Source organism: Triticum urartu, chromosome 6A, assembly GCF_056163025.1.
Source record: "Triticum urartu cultivar PI428250 chromosome 6A, HENAU_Tu73, whole genome shotgun sequence".
Taxonomy (NCBI): domain Eukaryota; kingdom Viridiplantae; phylum Streptophyta; class Magnoliopsida; order Poales; family Poaceae; genus Triticum; species Triticum urartu.
This window is the reverse complement of record NC_141878.1, coordinates 454,426,743-454,446,849: the sequence shown is the minus strand read 5'-3', so window position 1 is coordinate 454,446,849 and position 20,107 is coordinate 454,426,743. Positions and strand designations below refer to the sequence as shown.

General features: G+C 48.7%; 1 pseudogene; it reads right to left on the bottom strand.

Moving 5' to 3' along the window:
- Positions 1 to 7,453: 7,453 nt before the first annotated feature.
- On the bottom strand, positions 7,454 to 8,562 carry LOC125512281 (ethylene-responsive transcription factor ERF035 pseudogene; annotated as a pseudogene).
- Positions 8,563 to 20,107: the final 11,545 nt, after the last annotated feature.

The window sequence follows — 20,107 nt, the reverse complement described above, 5'->3', positions numbered from 1 at the left end:
AGCTTATCAAGTTGAAGCTTTTTCACATAAGCATCGCAGCCCCAAACTTTAAGAAACGACAACTTTGGTTTCTTGCCAAACCATAGTTCATAAGGCGTCGTCTCAACGGATTTTGATGGTGCCCTATTTAACGTGAATGAAGCCGTCTCTAAAGCATAACCGCAAAACGATAGCGGTAAATCAGTAAGGGACATCATAGATCGCACAATATCTTGTAAAGTACGATTACGACGTTAGGACACACCGTTACGCTGTGGTGTTCCGGGTGGCGTGAGTTGCGAGACTATTCTGCATTGTTTCAAATGTAGACCAAACTCGTAACTCAAATATTCTCCTCCATGATCAGATCGTAGAAACTTTATTTCCTTATTACGATGATTTTCCACTTCACTCTGAAATTCTTTGAACTTTTCAAATGTTTCAGACTTATGTTTCATCAAGTAGATATACCCATATCTGCTCAAATCATCTGTGAAGGTGAGAAAATAATGATACCCGCCGCGAGCCTCAATATTCATTGGACCACATACATCAGTATGTATGATTTCCAACAAATCTATTGCTCGCTCCATAGTTCCGGAGAACGGCGTTTTAGTCATCTTGCCCATAAGGCATGGTTCGCAAGTACCAAGTGATTCATAATCAAGTGATTCCAAAATTCCATCAGTATGGAGTTTCTTCATGCGCTTTATACCAATATGACCCAAACGGCAGTGCCACAAATAAGTTGCACTATCACTATCAACTCTGCATCTTTTGGCTTGAACATTATGAATATGTGTATCACTACTATCGAGATTCAATAAAAATAGACCACTCCTCAAGGGTGCATGACCATAAAAGATATTACTCATATAAATAGAACAACCATTATTCTCAGATTTAAATGAATAAGCGTCTCGTATCAAACAAGATCCAAATATAATGTTCATGCTTAACGTTGGTACCAAATAACAATTATTTAGGTCTAAAATTAATCCTGAAGGTAGATATAGAGGTAGCATGCCGACGGCGATCACATCGACTTTGGAACCATTTCCCACGCGCATCGTCACCTCGTCCTTAGCCAGTCTCCATTTAATCCGTAGTCCCTCTGTTCACCTTGCCATCCTTCTTATCCGCCAAATACTTGGGGCAGTTCCGCTTCCAGTGACTAGTCTGTTTGCAGTAGAAGCACTCAGTCTCAGGCTTAGGTCCAGACTTGGGTTTCTTCTCCTGAGCAGCAACTTGTTTGATGTTCTTCTTGGAGTTCCCCTTCTTCTTCCCTTTACCCTTTTACTTGAAACTGGTAGTTTTGTTAACCATCAACACTTGATGCTCCTTTTTGATATCTACCTCCGCAGCCTTTAGCATCACGAAGAGCTCGGGAATTGTCTTTCATCCCTTGCATATTATAGTTCATCATGAAGCTTTTGTAGCTTGGTGACAGTGATTGAAGAAATCTGTCAATGACACTATCAATAGGAAGATTAACTCCCAGTTGAGTTAAGTGATTATGATACCCAGATATTTTGAGTATATGCTCACTGACAGAACTATTCTCCTCCATCTTGCAGCTATAGAACTTATTGGAGACTTCATATCTTTCAATCCGGGCATTTGCTTGAAATATTAACTTCAACTCCTGGAACATCTCATATGCTCCATGACGTTCAAAACGTCGTTGAAGTCCCGGTTCTAAGCCGTAAAGCATGGCACACTGAACTATCGAGTAGTCATCAGCTTTACTCTACCAGACGTTCTTAATGTCATCAGCAACATCCGCAGCAGGCCTGGCACCCAGCGGTGCTTCCAGGCAGTGGCGGAGCCAGGATTCGAGTATAGGGGGGCCGAGTACATATATTGATCTAATCTCGTTGGCAATTACTCGTCGCTGCTACTAAATTTGTCGATCATTGGGGGGCCAGGCCCCTGCTCGTCCCCCCTGGCTCCGCCCCTGCTTCCAGGACGTAATTCTTCTGTGCAGCAATGATGATAATCCTCAAGTTACGGACCCAGTCCGTGTAATTGCTACCATCATCTTTCAACTTTGCTTTCTCAAGGAACCCATTAAAATTCAACGGAACAACAGCACGGGCCATCTATTTACAATCAACATAGACAAGCAAAATACTATTAGGTACTAAGTTCATGATAAATGTAAGTTCAATTAATCATATTACTTAAGAACTCCCACTTAGATATACATCCCTCTAATCATCTAAGTGATCGCGTGATCCATATCAACTAAACCATAACCGATCATCACGTGAAATGGAGTAGTTTTCAATGGTGAACATCATTATGTTGATCATATCTACTATATGGTTCACGCTCGACCTTTCAGTCTAAGTGTTCCGAGGTCATATCTGCATATGCTAGGCTCGTCAAGTTTAACCCGAGTATTCTGCGTGTGCAAAACTGGCTTGCACCCGTTGTAGATGGACGTAGAGCTTATCACACCCGATCATCACGTGGTGTCTCGGCACGACGAACTTTGGCAACGGTGCATACTCAGGGAGAACACTTTTATCTTGAAATTTAGTGAGAGATCATATTATAATGCTACTGTCAATCAAAGCAAAATAAGATGCATAAAAGATACACATCACATGCAATCAATATAAGTGATATGATATGGCCATCATCATCTTGTACTTGTGATCTCCATCTCCAAAGCACCGTCATGATCACCACTGTCACCGGTGCGACACCTTGATCTCCATCGTAGCATCATTGTCGTATCACTAACTATTGCTTCTACGACTATCGCTACCGCTTAGTGATAAAGTAAAGCAATTACAGGGCGATTGTATTGCATACAATAAAGCGACAACCATATGGCTCCTGCCAATTGCCGATAACTTTGTTACAAAACATGATCATCTCATACAATAAATATAGCATCATGTATTGACCATATCACATCACAACATGCCCTACAAAAACAAGTTAGACGTCCTCTACTTTGTTGTTGCAAAGTTTTACGTGGCTGCTACGGGCTGAGCAAGAACCGTTCTTACCTACGCATCAAAATCACAACGATAGTTCGTCAAGTTAGTGTTGTTTTAACCTTCTCAAGGACCGGCCGTAGCCACACTTGGTTCAACTAAAGTTGGAGAAACTAACACCCGCCAGCCACCTATGTGCAAAGCACGTCGGTAGAACCAGTCTCGCGTAAGCGTACGCGTAATGTCGGTCCGGACCGCTTCATCCAACAATACCGCTGAACCAAAATATGACATGCTTGTAAGCAGTATGACTTGTATCGTCCACAACTCACTTGTGTTCTACTCGTGCATATAACATCTACGCATAAAACCAGGCACTGATGCCACTGTTGGGGAACGTAGTAATTTCAAAATTTTCCTACGCACACGCAGGATCATGGTGATGCATAGCAACGAGAGGGGAGAGTGTTGTCCACGTACCCTCGTAGACCGTTAAGCGGAAGCGTTATGACAACGCGGTTGATGTAGTCGTACATCTTCGCGATCGACCGATCCTCAGTACCGAACATACGGCACCTCCGCGTTCAGCACACGTTCAGCTCGGTGACGTCCCGCGAACTCACGATCCAGTAGAGCTCGGGGAAGAGTTTCATCAGCACGACGGCGTGATGATGATGTTGATGAAGCTACCGTGACAGGGCTACGCCTAAGCATCGCTACAGTATGACCGAGGTGGATTATGGTGGAGGGGGGCGCCGCACACGGCTGGGAGAGATCTTTGTGATCAACTTGTGTGTCTAGAGGTGCCCCCTGCCCCTGTATATAAAGGAGCAAGGGGAAGGCCAGCCGGCCCTTGTTGGTCCGCCAGGAGGAGGAATCCTCCTCCTAGTAGGAGTAGGATTCCCATCTTTCCTACTCCTATTAGGAGGGGGAAAGGAAGGGGGAGAAAGAGAAGGAAAGGGGGGCGCCGCCCCCCCCCTCTCCTAGTCCAATTTGGACAGAGGGGAGGGGGCGCTGCCTGCCCTAGGCCAGCCCCTCTCTCTTTCCCTTATGGCCCAACAAGACCCATTAGCCCCCGGGGGGTTCCGGTAACCCCTCCAGTACTCCGGTAAAATGCCGATTTTACCCGAAACTCTTCCGATGTCCAAATGTAGACTTCCAATATATCAATCTTCATGTCTCGATCATTTCGAGACTCCTCGTCATGTGCGTGATCATATCCGAGACTCCAAACTACCTTCGGTACATCAAAACATATAAACTCATAAAACTGGTCATGACAGAACTTTAAGCGTGCGGACCCTACGGGTTCGAGAACTATGTAGACATGACCGAGACATGTCTCCGGTCAATAACCAATAGCGGAACCTGGATGCTCATATTGGTTCCTACATATTCTATGAAGATCTTTATCGGTCAAACCGCATAACACTATATGTTGTTCTCTTTGTCATCGGTATGTTACTTGCCCGAGATTCGATCGTCGGTATCCAATACCTAGTTCAATCTCGTTACCGGCAAGTCTCTTTACTCATTTTGTAATGCACTATCCCGCAACTAACTCATTTGTTGCATTGCTTGCAAGGCTTATAGTGATGTGCATTACCGAGAGGGCCCAGAGATACCTCTCCGACAATCGGAGTGACAAATCCTAATCTTGATCTATGCCAACTCAACAAGTACCATCGGAGACACCTGTAGAGCACATTTATAATCACCCAGTTACGTTGTGACGTTTGGTAGCACACAAAGTGTTCTTCCGGTATTCGGGAGTTTCATAATCTCATAGTCATAAGAACATGTATAAGTCGTGAAGAAAGCAATAGCAGTAAACACAAACAATCAAGTGCTAAGCTAACGGATTGGGTCAAGTCAATCACATCATTCACCTAATGATGTGATCCCATTGATCAAATAACAACTCATGTCTATGGTTTGGAAACTTAACCATCTTTGATCAATGAGCTAGTCAAGTAGGGGCATACTAGTGACAGTATGTTTGTCTGTGTATTCACACATGTATTATGTTTCCGGTTAATACAATTCTAGCATGAATAATAAACATTTATCATGAAATAAGGAAATAAATAATAAATTTATTATTGCCTCTAGGGTATATTTCCTTCAGTATGTCCTCATGGGTCCCGGTTCATGACTAAACTGGGACTAATGAGCTGGCCAGGCCCGAACCAAAGCCTTGTTTTCTAGTAGTGAGTAGAGGCAAACTAGTGACACTCTGTTTGTCTATGTATTCACACATGTACTAAGTTTCCGGTTAATACAATTCTATCATGAATAATAAACATTTATCATGATATAAGGAAATATAAATAAAAACTTTATTATTGTCTTTAGGGTATATTCCTTCAGTAGTTAATGGACTGGGTGGGATTCGAGTCTTCCACATGCCCGTCCTCATAATCTCCTCCTCCGCCCCCGTCGTGGATGATGTTGAACATCTTCCTGTCCGCGACGCCGTATGCCTTCTCCCCCGGATGAGTTGTGGCGAAGAAGACTCTGAGAAGAGCAGCGGCACCGCGTTTACGTCGACGATGTAAGGTACTTGCCTGACGGTGGTTGCCGTGCATTGCGTGCCTAGCTGCTTGGCGGCGTAGTATGGGGCCTTGTAATGCTCTAGCCATGGTGGTGTCTGAAGGATGGGCGCCACCATCGTGGCTCCGCGACCCTGGCCGCGACCTCCACCACGCCCGCGACCATCACGCCGACCGCCACAAACTCCATCAACACGCCCTCCACCTGCCTTCCGCTTTATGAGTGTTTCCTCCTTTGTGGCCTTCGCTTTGACACGGTGATTTTGCCGCGTCACCGAGTTGATCTTCCGGGCGAGGGTGATGCTCGGATCCTCCTGCACGTCCACCACCTCTATCTCCGGCAGGTCCTCGTCCGGTTCCATGCGTCAGCGGCGGCAGTGAAGAAGAAACTGGGAGAAAAGGGCCGGAATTAGGTGAAAAGCGGCGGGGTGGAAGAAGAGAGTGAGGGATTTTAGCGAGGAAACAGTGCGGGATACTACAAAATGACGGGCTCTGCCTTCCTTTTGGATGGGCCATGGGAGTCCGACGTGTCTCGTGTCCGTACTCCTGTAAGGCCCCCTATGTTTTGTTCAGTTTACGAGGAAAATATTGTCCGGACTGCTCAGCGGATTGGTACAGGCCGGTATTGGATGACTTCCGGTGTCTGGATCGCGCAGTCCCAACGTATACAACGGTTTAAGAGTCAGTGTTGGAGATGCCTTTTATACTACCATACTGTATAGGAACAGTATACGCACGACACGATCTAGTAGAAGGCTCCTCGAGGAGGGAACACGTCGATAACGCATGGGCGAATAGGTTAAGAAAACCCGAAAACAAGGATCCAATCCCCGCTAACACGGATGACGGTCAACAAGCTTAGTCTTTGTCCGTAGTCCTGACCAGACGTACTCCATCATCAAAATGAAATACTAGTAGAGTTGTACCACCAGTCCTCTCTCCCTCTCTCTATCCCTCTAAAAATGAAAGCCAGTTGTCCTATAGTCATACGCCACAGCCATCACCCATCTCCTCCGTCCGTGTCCGTGGCATGGCATGGCAGTGCTCTCGTCTCGTCTCGTGCATCCACCTCACACTTGTCCAGCTATATCCCACACACAGTCCTCTCTCCCTTTCGCTCATGCATGCACGCACGCACGCACGCACCTGTCCTCCACGACGGACCAAGGCAAGGCGTCACACACACACACAGAGCACACACGGCACATCAGCCGCAATAACTCACACGGCGACGGAGCATCGGGGAGGAGGGAGGCAGCGGCTCGGGATCTCGCCTTATCCTCGCGGTACGACGCTCTCCCCACCCCGGCCAAAACGTACGTAAACATGGCGCCATTTACACGCGCGCAACCACTCCGCTGTCCTCTCATCCCTCCCCTCCCATGCATGCATGTCAGCGACGGACGGACGATCGCGCCAAAGGGCTCGCGACGAGGCGGACGCGCCCAAAATATTCCACCGCCGAGCCAGCGACCCGGCCCGTCCGCACGCAAGCGGCGCACGCTCGTCCGGGCCAGCCCGCGACGATGGCGACCGATCGCGCGATACAGGCACGGATCTCTCTTGCAACAAGCAGCCCCGCTTTTTGTACAGTCCACGTCGCTTTCGCCCTCCCCCTCCTGGCCGGCTCGCTACAGCCCTACGTACGTACTCTACCTATTCGCAAGCTGAGCGCGTGATATTTTCAGCTGCTTCCAGCTCTAATTTCTAAGGATTGAAATTGTAAAAGTTGGACGAATGAGAATATAAAAAGAGAAGATCGAATTAATCGACCGGCCGGAATATGGGATCGAGGTTGAATGCATGATTGCTGCCGGCGCTTTGGGCCGGATCAGTGGAGTGAGAGGACCGGTCGAATATCGCCGTAATTTAAAAGCCGCGTCTTTAAAGCATTTCGTGCCGCATTAGTCCAACAAATCCCGCTCGGCCGATCGCCTTTACCACCACTAGCGCTCGCTAAAAAGAAACAAGGAAGAAAAAGGAGATGCGGTGTTAATTGCACACACAAAAACATATTCTTGCCCCACAATCCACGCAAAGCAAATACGATAAAGAACACGAGGCTAACCCCAATTTGTACATGGCCTCACTCCTAAATTTAGTAGTACTCCAGTGGTTTTGCTTCCTTCTTTTGGTTCTCCAATGGTTCCGAAATGATTTCCGGCCCGATGTGGCAACGAGGGAGCACCTACGAGCCATACATGCATGCAGCGGCGGCGCGGCTTGATGGCTTTAGTACTCCCACTGCAGCGGCTCCTCCAGGCGGAACACGCCGGCGCCGGGGCCGGCGAAGGCCACGTCGTCGTCCCACGAGGAGGCGCATGAGAGCTGGCAGGACGGAGGGCCGTGTCTGAGGTCGAAGAGGAGGTCGGGGAGGTCGAACAGCGCATCCTCAGCGGTGTCCGGCGGCGCCGAGGCAGAGGCAGAGGCAGAGGCTGAGGCTGAGGCGGAGGCGGCGCTGGGTTCCGGGCCGTCGGGGTTCTTGGCGCCGGCATTGGCAGCTGCAGTGGCAGAGGCCGGGAAGTCGGCGGAGGCGGCAAGTGCGGCGGCCGCCTGGACGTCCTTGGGGGCGGCGGTGGCCGGGCGCGGGAGCTCGTGGGCGAGGTCGGGGAAGTTGAGGTGCGCGCCGCGGCCCTTGATGGCGAGGGCGGCCACGTCGTGCGCGCGCGCCGCCATCTCCGCGGTGGCGAAGGTGCCGAGCCAGATGCGCGACTTCTTGCGGGGCTCCCGAATCTCCGACACCCACTTGCCCCAGCTCCGCATGCGCACCCCGCGGTACGTCGGGTGCCGCCCGTCGTTGCGCGGCCGCTTCTTCTTGGACGACGCGGTGGTGGCCGTCGGGGACGGCGGCGCGGCCAGGGCCTCCGCCGAGGACGACGTGGTGGTCTCGGAGCCGGAGGAGGAATCCTCCGTGGCGCCCATGGCTGATGATACTGTGGTGGTGGAGTTAGTTGTTGGGGGAGTGATGAGCGAGAGCGTGAGGAGGTGAGTGGTGTGCTGCGGTGGGATGCGAGGCGAGGCGAGGCAGTGGGAGGTTTTATGATGAGCAGAGCAGATGAGGCGGAGGGAGGAGCAACGTGGAAAGGAAAAACAAAGCGGGGAATCGAATGGGGGAAGGCGTGAGGCCAGCGTGTTGGCCTTTGGGAACTGAGCAACTGATGAGCATTGTTTCTGAGCGATTAAACAAGTTTTTATCTTTTTATTATTCTCTTGCAGTTATCTTTTTTGTTTACAGCAAATAGACTTTATTCCTCGAATGGTTGTACTAATGTCGTTTATAAGTAAATGAGAAATCCCCGCAAAAAAAAGTAGATGAGAATAAAGTCAAGGACGAAGAGTCCGAGAAGCTAGAAGATCTAGTGCTAACGGAGTACTCCCTCCGTTTGTTTTTAGTCTGCATATAAGATTTAATCAAAGTCAAACTTTGTTAACTTTGACTAAGTTTATAGGAAAAAATATCAAGATTCACAATATGAAATCAATATTGTTAGATGCATCATGAAATTAATTTCATATCATATAGCTTTGATATTGTAGATGTTAATATTCTTTTCTATATAGTTGGTCAAACGTTATAAAGTTTGATTTTAACCAAATCTTAGGTGCACACTGGAAAGAAACGAAGGGAGTACTACACTTTGCTAAACCATTTGCTTGACGAAAACAATGTGTATAAGAAACCTTTGCGAAATCCCCTTAGCTTGCGTTCCACAACACTAGTTACGTCTAGATCAACATACGAGTTGAGCTACTGCATAGCTTTATCTACCACAAAACTTGAACCGCCGGATATATACCATTCCGAATTGCAGTCATCTCAATCGAATAAACACACCTCCAGGGCGATTCCCATGCGAGGCGAGGCGACTGGGGGGGCGACTCCCCGGGCGATTCCCAGGGTGTGTCCCCGGGGGACCGCGGAGGCCGCCGCCGCGCCATGCCTTCCCGTGGCGGCTCGGGCGGGTATTGGCGGCCGGTTTTGGGCCTTGATGGAGTCCGACAACGAGGACGACGCCGGAGATGGAGACAAGGCGATACGTTCGCCACTATCACCTACGGCTTCGGATTTGATAGGTGATCTATTTCATGCAGGTTATGATGAAGATGAGGTCGCCAACAACGTAGACACGGTGGTGCCGGTGGAAGATCCGGCGCTGGTGGGGCTTCACCCGGATGAGAGGAAGGAATTGGTTCGACGTGTCGTTCATCGGAGAAATGCGGCATCGGCGGTCAGGCCATGGAAGGGCCCTATACCTAAGGTATGCCTTCCGAATCTTACTCTTTTTGACATGATTAGGCCGGAGTCATGGATTACTGTTAAGAGACGTAAGAACGGGAAGCGGCGGGGCGTGCAGCCGGCGCCGGCGGCGGCCATGGCGTCCGCAGAGCCTTCCCAGATCGCCCAGATGCGATCGAATCGTTTGAAATTGTTGGTGGGCTATGATGGGCCGACTATGTGTCGGTCGGGGAGGCGAGGAGATGGGCCTGGGATGGCTGGGTATGTGGCCCAGGCTAGACCGGACCTGAATCTCCTACGTACCGAGCAGCCATGCACGAACGCAGCACCCTTGTCATCTGCTATCGCGCCGTCGACTGCTCGCGTTAGGGTTCTTCGGCGAGGGACCCCGGGATTCCCAGCGTGTGGCTCGGGTCGGGCGAAGAGGATCACGCCTCTCCGGCCTATGGTTGGCCGTGGGGCGGCAGCGCCGCCGGCCAAGAAAACCGCCACGGCGGCTCCCTCGGGTCGGGGCGGGGCTGCGCCGCCGACAGCTACGGATACTAGACGTGGGGCACCGGCGGCTGATGGTGCAGTGCCTGGATTCCCTGGTCGTGGAGCAGGCAGTCTGGGCACCCACCGGCCAGGGCAAGTGCCGCCGCTTCCTTCGCATGGTCGGGGCGGGCCAAGACCTCCGGCACCAGGAGGGGTCGCCACGCCGATGGTTGCGGGCCGGGGCGGGACTCGGCCCCCGGCACCGGGCGTGACGACCGGTGTGCAACAGGCCGCGGGGCGGGGCGGGACACGGCCCTCAGCGCCGGGAGCAGCGGTACAAGGTCGGGGTGGTGTAGTCTCAGGAGCTGCGCCAACTGTCGGCCACCAGCCTCGTGCCAAGCCTCCACCGCACTACGTCGTGCGGCCTGCGCAGGATCGTTCGGGATCATTGCAAATGAGACAGAGCTCCAACACGACAGAGTCCTATGAGCCGTCCCGCAGTCAGTGGGGGGATGACGGTGCGGATGCGTATGGAGATGGACAGCATCGTGGGTCTTCATCCACGGGGGGCGGCCGGGGTTATGCCTGGTAGAGTGACGGGTCTGCTGAGAGACCGTTTCTCTGCCCGGCAGGTGGTTTTGTTGAGGGGGCTTCCGGCCCGGATCACCGTCACAGAGGAGGATTTCGTGGCCATCGTGGTGGTCGGGGTGGGGGTCGTGGAAGGTTTCGCCGACCGCCCCCGCCCAGGGCAGTTGATCCTGCGGCATCTACAGCGGAGGATGGTCATACTCTTACCGAGCCCCAGCCGATGGAGGTAAACGTCGGGGTCAGTGTTGAGGTTCCTGAGGCTGGGACGGTGGAGGAAACTACTGATAGGGCGTCCAAATATGCTCGAAAGAAGGAAAGGATGCTTTGTTATCGCTGCGGTGAGAAGGGTCATTTCATTGCTGAATGTGTGGCCCAACTATGCGAGACGTGTGGCAAGCCGGTACACGAGTCCGGGGAGTGCCCGTTGTTGCGTGACCTGCCTCCGATGCTGAACATTTATGGAGTCTATTGTGCTGAGCTCATGTTTTTCGAGTCCCCGACGGCGAGAGAGGTCCCGGAGGATACACTAAGCTTGACTACCGGGATTGTGAAAGCAACCCAGGGCGAGGTGACTGAGGCACAGATTGTGAGGAGGCTTCAGGAGTTGGCTCCCGGGGATTTTCGATGGGAACTGGTGCTTATTGAGGACAGGTCTTTTAAGGTTGAGTTCCCAACGGTGGATGATCTGCAGAGATTGTTGAGCTTTGGCCTGTGTCGAGTTCCCGGTACTACGTGTATCTTGGAGTTCCATAAGTGGAAGCAGGTTGAGCCCAAGGGGAAGCCGCTTACGCATGTCTGGTTGAGATTTACAGGGGCTCCCTCTAAGCCTCTGCAGGACGCTCGAGTGGTGGCTAGCATGGGCATAATGGTGGGGAAGACAGAAAAAGTGGATATGGCTTTCACACGTGCCCATGGGGTAGCCCGGATATTAGTGAGTGTTCTGGATATTGAGTTCGTGCCCGATAAGGTCAACTGGACTTACAAGGGAGTGGTGTTCCCGCTAGACATCGAGTTTGAGGACACGGATTTATTTGATGATGCGGTTAATGGTCCTGATGTTGACATGCAAGACAGTGATGGTAATGCCGGGGCCAAGGGGGCACCGTCAGATGAGCCCACGTGCGAGGGGTCTAATGGTTCTTCTCAGTTGCCCGGGAATGGGACCGGGGTTGAGCCTGCTGCTTCTCCAGCGGTGCCAATGACTACTCTGCGTTTTGGGTCCTTTCAGCCAGCCTCGGCACCTCCCAAATTATGGAGTGACCGGGTAGATTCTGATGATTGTCTTGAGCACATGCTTCCCCCGTTGGAGTTCGAGAGGGAGGCTGGTTTGTTTGTGGGTCGCCAGGCCAGGACTATGGTCGGAGCTACGGAGAGGAGCCTGGAGGGAGCTTCTCTTGCACTGGCACCCCAGGCGGACGCGACTCCGGTGTCGGCGTCTACGGGCAAGTTGAGTCGTGGGGAGGTGCTTCGGGGCAGGTGGCCTCGCCTTCTCCCCACCCCACCACGCCCTCGGCAGCCTCGGTCACGCCGGCCCAGTGTGGGTTGGCCGGTACGAGGGGCGGGATCCCGAGGCAGGCGGCCTCGGCTCCTGCTTCCCCGACGGTGGCGGTAACCACCGCAGCAGCAGCGGAGCTGGGGGGGCGCTGGGGCAGGAGGCCTTGGCTCCCCCTTCACCCTCGACGATCAGGAGGACCGTCTCTCCCTCACTGATGGCTCATGCGTCTGAGTCTGCGGCTGCGGTCGGAGGAGGGCGCGGGCAAGCGGCCCCCGTCATCATCTCCTCTCCGCCCCTACCCATGACCGGGGTCCCTAGTGTGGGACCCCCGTCTAAGGGGATCGGGAGCCTGCTGACGCCTTCTCAGGTAACCCCGGTAGAGCCTTCGGGGGGCTCTAGGCCAGGTGTTACTAGGGAGGAGGTGGTCGCGTTTGGCGGGATCCCGGACCCGATCGCCGAGGGGAGACGGATGAGTGCTCGCCTCCTGGACGTCCCCGAGATAGATGATATGCAGCAGCGGTGCGCTATGAGGGCGGCCAAGCTTTAGGAGGCTGCTTTGTCTTCCGGTATGTCCGTCAACATATCTAATTCCTTATTACATTTTTCTAATGAGGAGATTATCAATAATGCAAACCAATTAGGAGTTTCACTAGGGGCTACGGATAGTGAGATTTCCAATTCGGTGAATGAATTATTAGATTTGGAGGCGGAACGTGCCCTAGAGACTATTCGTAACCTTGCAGCCGTTAAACCAATGAAGGATGATGAGATTGATGCGTTAGGGGTCAGAGTGCTAGATAAGCTATGTGCGGATTTAGCACCACAAGATCATGTCTCTGACGAAGATGATGTTACCTTACAGACTGAGGATAGTAATATTTGTGAACCCGGTTATGAGGACCGGGCGACAGAACCTAGTAGACCCAAGCGTAAGTGGAATCGGAAGATTTATCCAGATTCCGCCGTTCGTAGGAGTGCTAGGATTCGAACCACTAAAAAATTCCATGATGAATTATGAGAGGAATATTTTGGAATAGCAGAGGTCTGAAGGACTTGGCTAAAAGAAGATTCCTTGCTGAGGCAGCTTTAGAGCAGAGGTTAGATTTTGTTGCTCTATCGGAGGCGGGTAGAGATAACTTTGCCCCCCAGTTCCTCTCGTCGTTGGTGGGTGGTATTGATTTTGATTGGCATTGCCTCCCTCCGCGGGGAAGGTCGGGTGGTATCTTACTGGGTGTGAGATGCGATTCGCTTGAAGTCCGAAGTGTAGTGATGGGCGACTTCGCGGTGAAGTTTCGAGTCAGGTCTAGGATAGATGGTTTTAACTGGGCTCTGGTGGCGGTATATGGTGCCGCACAGCCCGACCTTAAAGCGGAGTTTCTGGCGGACCTGGTTCGTATCTGTGGGGCAGAACAGCTTCCAATTTTAGTTGGAGGTGATTTCAATATCATCAGGAGGAGAGACGAGAAGAACAATGACAATTTTGACGGCAGATGGTCATTCATGTTCAATACTATTATTGAAAGCTTGGATCTGAAAGAGATAGAGCTTTCCGGTAGGAAGTTCACCTGGGCTAATGCTTTGCCACACCCAACCTATGAAAAGCTTGATCGGGTGCTTGCGAGCGTGGAGTGGGAACAAAAGTTTCCTCTGGTTACGGTGCAAGCTCTTTCAAGGGGCATATCTGATCATACCCCATTGTTCGTTGACTCAGGGGAGCCGAACCATGTGGGTAACAAGAACACCTTCTCCTTCGAGATGTCATGGTTTGAACGTGAGGGGTTTTTGGATTTGATCACCCGGGAGTGGGCTAGATGTCTTGGAGGCAAGACTGCGTTAGAGCGTTGGCAGAATAAAATTAGACATTTAAGGAGTTTCTTACGAGGCTGGGCTAAGAATCTCAGTGGTGTGTATAAGATGGAAAAGGGTAGACTCCTTGCTCTTATACAGGCCCTGGACATACAGGCCGAATCCAATATCCTAGCACCAACTGAGCTTCAGGCTAAAAATGAAGCGGAGAAGAGGCTGAAAGAACTACTCCGCGAAGAAGAATTGAAGTGGGCTTTGCGTGCTAAAGTATGCAAAGTAGTCCACGGGGACACGAATACTCAGTTCTTCCATTTGATAGCCAATGGCAAGCACAGAAAGAAGCATATCTTTCAGCTTGAGCAAGACGAGGGTACCATTTTAGGTCAGGACAACCTAAAAGCGTATATTACAGACTATTATAAGCAGTTGTTTGGACCTCCGAAGGATAATTGTGTGTCCCTCGATGAGTCCAGGACTGAGGATGTGCCTCAGCTTTCGGCTGCCGATAATAATATACTGCTTGCCCCTTTCTCGGAAAAGGAGGTGTTTGATGCCATTGCGCAGATGAAAAACAATAAGGCTCCCGGCCCGGATGGATTCCTGGCAGAGTTTTATAAAAAGTGCTAGCACATTATTAAGGGGGATTTACTACCTATGTTCAATGATCTGTTCTGCGGCCAGCTTCAATTATTCCACTTGAATTTTGGGACTATCACACTACTTCCCAAGAAGACGGATGCGGTGAGGATTGAGCAATTCTGGCCGATTTGTCTCCTTAATGTTAGTTTCAAAATTTTCACCAAGGTCGAGACAAACAGACTCACACAGATTGCGCATTCTGTGGTGCAGCAGTCTCAAACTGCTTTCATGCCGGATAGAAACATCCTTGAAGGGGTGGTCGTCCTGCATGAAACACTCCATGAAATCCATTCCAAAAAATTAGACGGAGTAATTTTTAAGGTGGATTTCGAGAAAGCGTACGATAAGGTCAAATGGCCATTCCTCCAACAGTCATTGCGTATGAAAGGTTTTGACGAAGCCTGGCGCCGACAGGTTGAATCATTTACGCAAAAAGGTAGTGTGGGAATTAAAGTTAATGATGACATAGGTCATTACTTCCAGACACATAAAGGCCTCAGACAAGGAGATCCGATGTCCCCTATCTTGTTCAACATTGTGGTGGACATGTTAGCAATTTTGATAGGAAGGGCTAAGGAAAATGGCCAAGTAGGGGGATTGGTACCTCATCTTATTGATGGAGGAGTATCAATCCTTCAGTACGCTGATGATACAATCATCTTTATGGAGCATGACTTGGCCAAGGCGAGAAATATGAAGCTGGTCTTATGCCTATTTGAACAATTGACCGGGTTAAAGATTAACTTTCATAAGAGCGAGCTGTTCTGCTTTGGTAGGGCCAAAGATGAACAGGAGGCTTATCGGCAATTGTTTGGGTGTGAGTTAGGCGAGTTACCCTTCTCTTATCTGGGGATTCCAATTCACCATCGTAGGCTGACTAACAGAGAGTGGAAGTGCATCGAGGATCGGTTTGAGAAAATAAATGAGCTCTTGGAAGGGTAAGCTCATGTCATACGAAGGCCGATTAATCCTGATTAACTCGGTGCTCACGAGTATGCCAATGTTTCTCCTATCGTTCTTTGAGGTTCCAGTTGGGGTTAGGAAGAGACTGGACTTCTATAGATCGCGCTTCTTTTGGCAGGGTGATGAGCTTAAAAGAAAATATCGGCTTGCTAAATGGGACATCATCTGTAGACCGAAAGACCAAGGAGGTCTAGGTATTGAGAATCTAGAAGTGAAGAATAAATGCCTTCTTAGCAAGTGGCTGTGGAAGCTCTCATTGGAGAATGACGCTATGTGGGCTCAAATCCTTCGCAATAAGTACCTCCAGACAAAAACTTTGTCCCAGGTCACTGTTAGGCCAACCGATTCGCCTTTCTGGAAAGGCTTGATGAAAGTCAAACAGTCTTTCTTCAATAGGACGAAGTTTGTTATTGGAAACGGCATGAGTACACGTTTCTGGGAAGATACTTGGCTCGGCAACACACCATTGGCTATCCAATATCCGTCGTTATACCGTATTGTGCAACGAAGTGAGGTGTTCGTTGCATCGGTCTTTCAATCGATCCCCCTTAATATTCAGTTCAGACGTACGCTAGCGGGCAATCGTTGGGAACAATGGATCCATCTAGTTAGGAGACTGATGGAAGTCCAGCTTACACAGCAACCCGATGAATTACGCTGGAAACCGACTAAATCTGGAGTATTTACGGTTAAATCAATGTATATTGATGTTATTAACTCACACTCCATACCTACGTCCAAGTATGTTTGGGATGTCAAAGTTCCTTTGAAAATAAAAGTGTTTATGTGGTTTGTCCATAAACAAGTTATTTTAACGAAGGACAATCTCTTGAAGCGTAATTGGACAGGACCTACTAGGTGTAGTTTCTGTGATCGGGATGAGACTATCAAACATCTCTTTTTTGATTGCCCGTTAGCCAAGGTACTTTGGCAGACGATCCACATTGATTTTAGTATCACTCCTCCGAATTCTGTTTCTGCGTTATTAGGACATGGCTTAATGGGATTGAGCGTACCTTAGCGAGACATATTCGGGTTGGAGTTTGTGCTTTACTGTGGACTATCTGGACTTGCAGAAATGATTTGGTTTTTAACAGAATATCATGTATTCACTTTTTGCAGGTCATATTCCGAACTACGGGACTGATCCGTTCGTGGTCGCTACTCACCCAGACGGAGGCCAGGGAGCATTTGGTTACTGGGTCTTTCCGATGGGAGATGGTAGCGCGGGATATATTCAACCGGTTTGGATGGCGGTCATGTAATAGGATAGATCTCCTATCTATTTTTAGCCAGCCGGTTGTGGCGTCTTTTCTAGGCTAGTTGGTGTTTCTAGCCCCTTTTTGGCTCTGTGTGAGCTGCTTATGCTTTGATTTTTGAGACCTTTGGCACCTTGTGGACACTACTTTTTGGCTAATAAGAGGGCCGTATGCATCTTTTTGATGCAGAGGCCGGGGAGTCACCCCTTTTCCAAAAAATGTTGTTGACGCAATGAAGCTTCCACGATCACCCTGAGCCAGAACTCTCGTAGCACCAGAGAGCGTGTCCACATGAAATGAAGCATCAACATTTACTTTAACAAAACCATTGATGTAGGGCCAAGCCCTAGGTTGCCCAATCTTTCACAATTTGAAGGTGGATTGAGAGGAACACTCAAGAACAAGTGGAACAACAGGAATCACAAAAACATACACTCATGACCATAGATCCAATCACACATGTGCTCTCTCCACAAATGCAAACAAGACTCGCAAGATCTACAAACAAGTAAAGGAAGATAAGTAGATAGCATAGTTCTTCTCAAATCCACAATGGGAGATGAGGTCTTGATAGGTAGTTCTTCTCCAAATCTCAAGGAGAGATGGAGGTCTTCATGATCTAGATAGAACCTTCTCCCGTATGAGCTCTTGTTGATCTAGAGAGATCCTTCTCCCAATAGGGAGGTCTTGTTCCTCAAGGGGAGGTGCAAGGAGCAAAAATGAGGTATACTTTGCTAACCCTAAAAAGTGAGAGGGGTGCAAAATATATAGGTAGCTGGAGGTAGGGAACGAGGTAGGGTACAAGGTTCATTCCCCATCTTTGCACGCAGGCAGGGCCCCATGTGCACGGGGTAAAGGGGTCGTGGGCACGTTGCATGCCCCATGCACATGGGGTATCCAGTAGCTGTAGCAGGGGCCATGCGCATAGGGTCCAGGAGCCCGGGGCATTGGGTGTACAGAGAGTTTCTAGATGCCCCGTGCGCACGGGGTGTCCAGAGAGCTGATCATTGATACGTCTTGTCTTGTCTTGAACTGGGGGAGTGTCACTTCATGGTAAATGAAGGTATAGTCCACGGTCATAAGATTTCTGAAAGAGGCATTGAGGTAGATAAAGCTAAGGTTGATGCCATTGAGTAAATACCATGTCCTATGGATATCAAGAGTATAAGGAGTTTTCTTGGTCATATTGGTTTTTATAGAAGGTTCATTAAGGTCTTTTCTAAAATTTCTAGGCCTCTTACTAATCTCTTGCAAAAAGATGTTCCATTTGTTTTGGATGATGCTTGTGTAGAAGGCTTTGAAATACTTAAGAAAGCTTTGATCATTGCTCCTATTGTTCAACCACCTGATCGAAATTTATCCTTTGAAGTTATGTGTGATGCAAGTGATTATGCTATAGGTGATGCTATTGGTAAAAAAAGTTTATAAGAAATTAAATGTTATTCATTATGATGGTAAGGCTTGGGCTAGTGCTCGGAAAACTCATGCTACTACTGAGAAAGAATTCTTAGCAATTGTGTTTTCTTGTAATAAGTTTAGACCATATATTGTTGATTATAAAGTAACTACTCACACGTATCATGTTACTATTAGCTATCTTATGGATAAGAAAGATGCTAAGACTAGGTTGATTAGGTGGGTTCTTTTATTACAAGAGTTTGACTTACATATTGTTGACAGAAAGGGAGCTGATAACCCTGTAGGAGATATTTTTTCTAGGATGGAAAATATTCATGATGACCCAATTTCGGTGAATGATATTTTTCCTGGTGAGCAATTAGCTGTTATTAATACTTCCTCTTGTGATAACCTTTGGTATGCTGATTATACTAATTACATTGTCACTAAATATACACCGCTTAACATTACTTTTCAATAAAAGAAAAAATTCTTTTTTGATTTAAGACATTACTTTCGGGATGACCCACATCTATATAAAGAAGGAGTAGATGGTATTACTAGACGTCATATTCGTGAGTACATCTGGACCAACATATGAGTTGAGATGCTACATTGCTTCATCAACCACAAAACTGCAATCTGATTCGAGCAGCAAGCTATTACACCAAATTCGAACAGCCAGATATATACCATTCCGAATTGTAGTCATCTCAGCCAAATAAACATTTGTTAACATGTGGTAGAAACCATGTTGTTGTCGCGATGAAGCTTCCACGATCATCCCGAGCCCCAACTCTCGTAGCACCAAAGAGTGTGTCTGCATGAAATGAGGCATCGACATTTATTGTAACAAAACCCATTGATGTAGGGCCAAGCCCTAGATTGCCCAATCTTTCAGAATTTGAAGGTGGATTGAGAGGAACACTGAAGAACAAGAGGAACAAAAGGAATCACAAGAACATAAACTCATGAACATAGTGAAGGAAATATGCCCTAGAGGCAATAATAAAGTTATTATTTATTTCCTTATTTCATGATAAATGTTTATTATTCATGCTAGAATTTTATTAACCGGAAACATAATACATGTGTGAATACATAGACAAACATAGTGTCACTAGTATGCCTCTACTTGACTAGCTCATTGATCAAAGATGGTTATGTTTCCTAACCATAGACATGAGTTGTCATTTGATAAACGGAATCACATCATTAGAAGAATGATGTGATTGACTTGACCCATTCCGTTAGCTTAGCACTTGATCGTTTTAGTTTACTGCTATTGCTTTCTTCATGACTTATGCATGTTCCTATGACTATGAGATTATGCAACTCCCGATTATCGGAGGAACACTTTGTGTGCTACCAAACGTCACAACATAACTGGGTGATTATAAAGGTGCTCTACAGGTGTCTCCGATGGTGTTCGTGGAGTTGGCATAGATCAAGAATAAGATTTGTCACTCCGATTGTCGGAGAGGTATCTCTGGGCCCACTCGGTAATGCACATCACTATAAGACTTGCAAGCAATGTGACTAATGATTTAGTTGTGGGATGTTGCATTACGGAACGAGTAAAGAGACTTGCCAGTAACAAGATTGAACTAGGTATTGAGATACCGACGACCGAATCACGGGCAAGTAACATACCGATGACAAAGGGAAAAACGTATGTTGTTATGCGGTTTGACCGATAAAGATCTTTGTAGAATATGTGGGAACCAATATGAGCATCCAGGTTCCTCTATTGGTTATTGACCGGA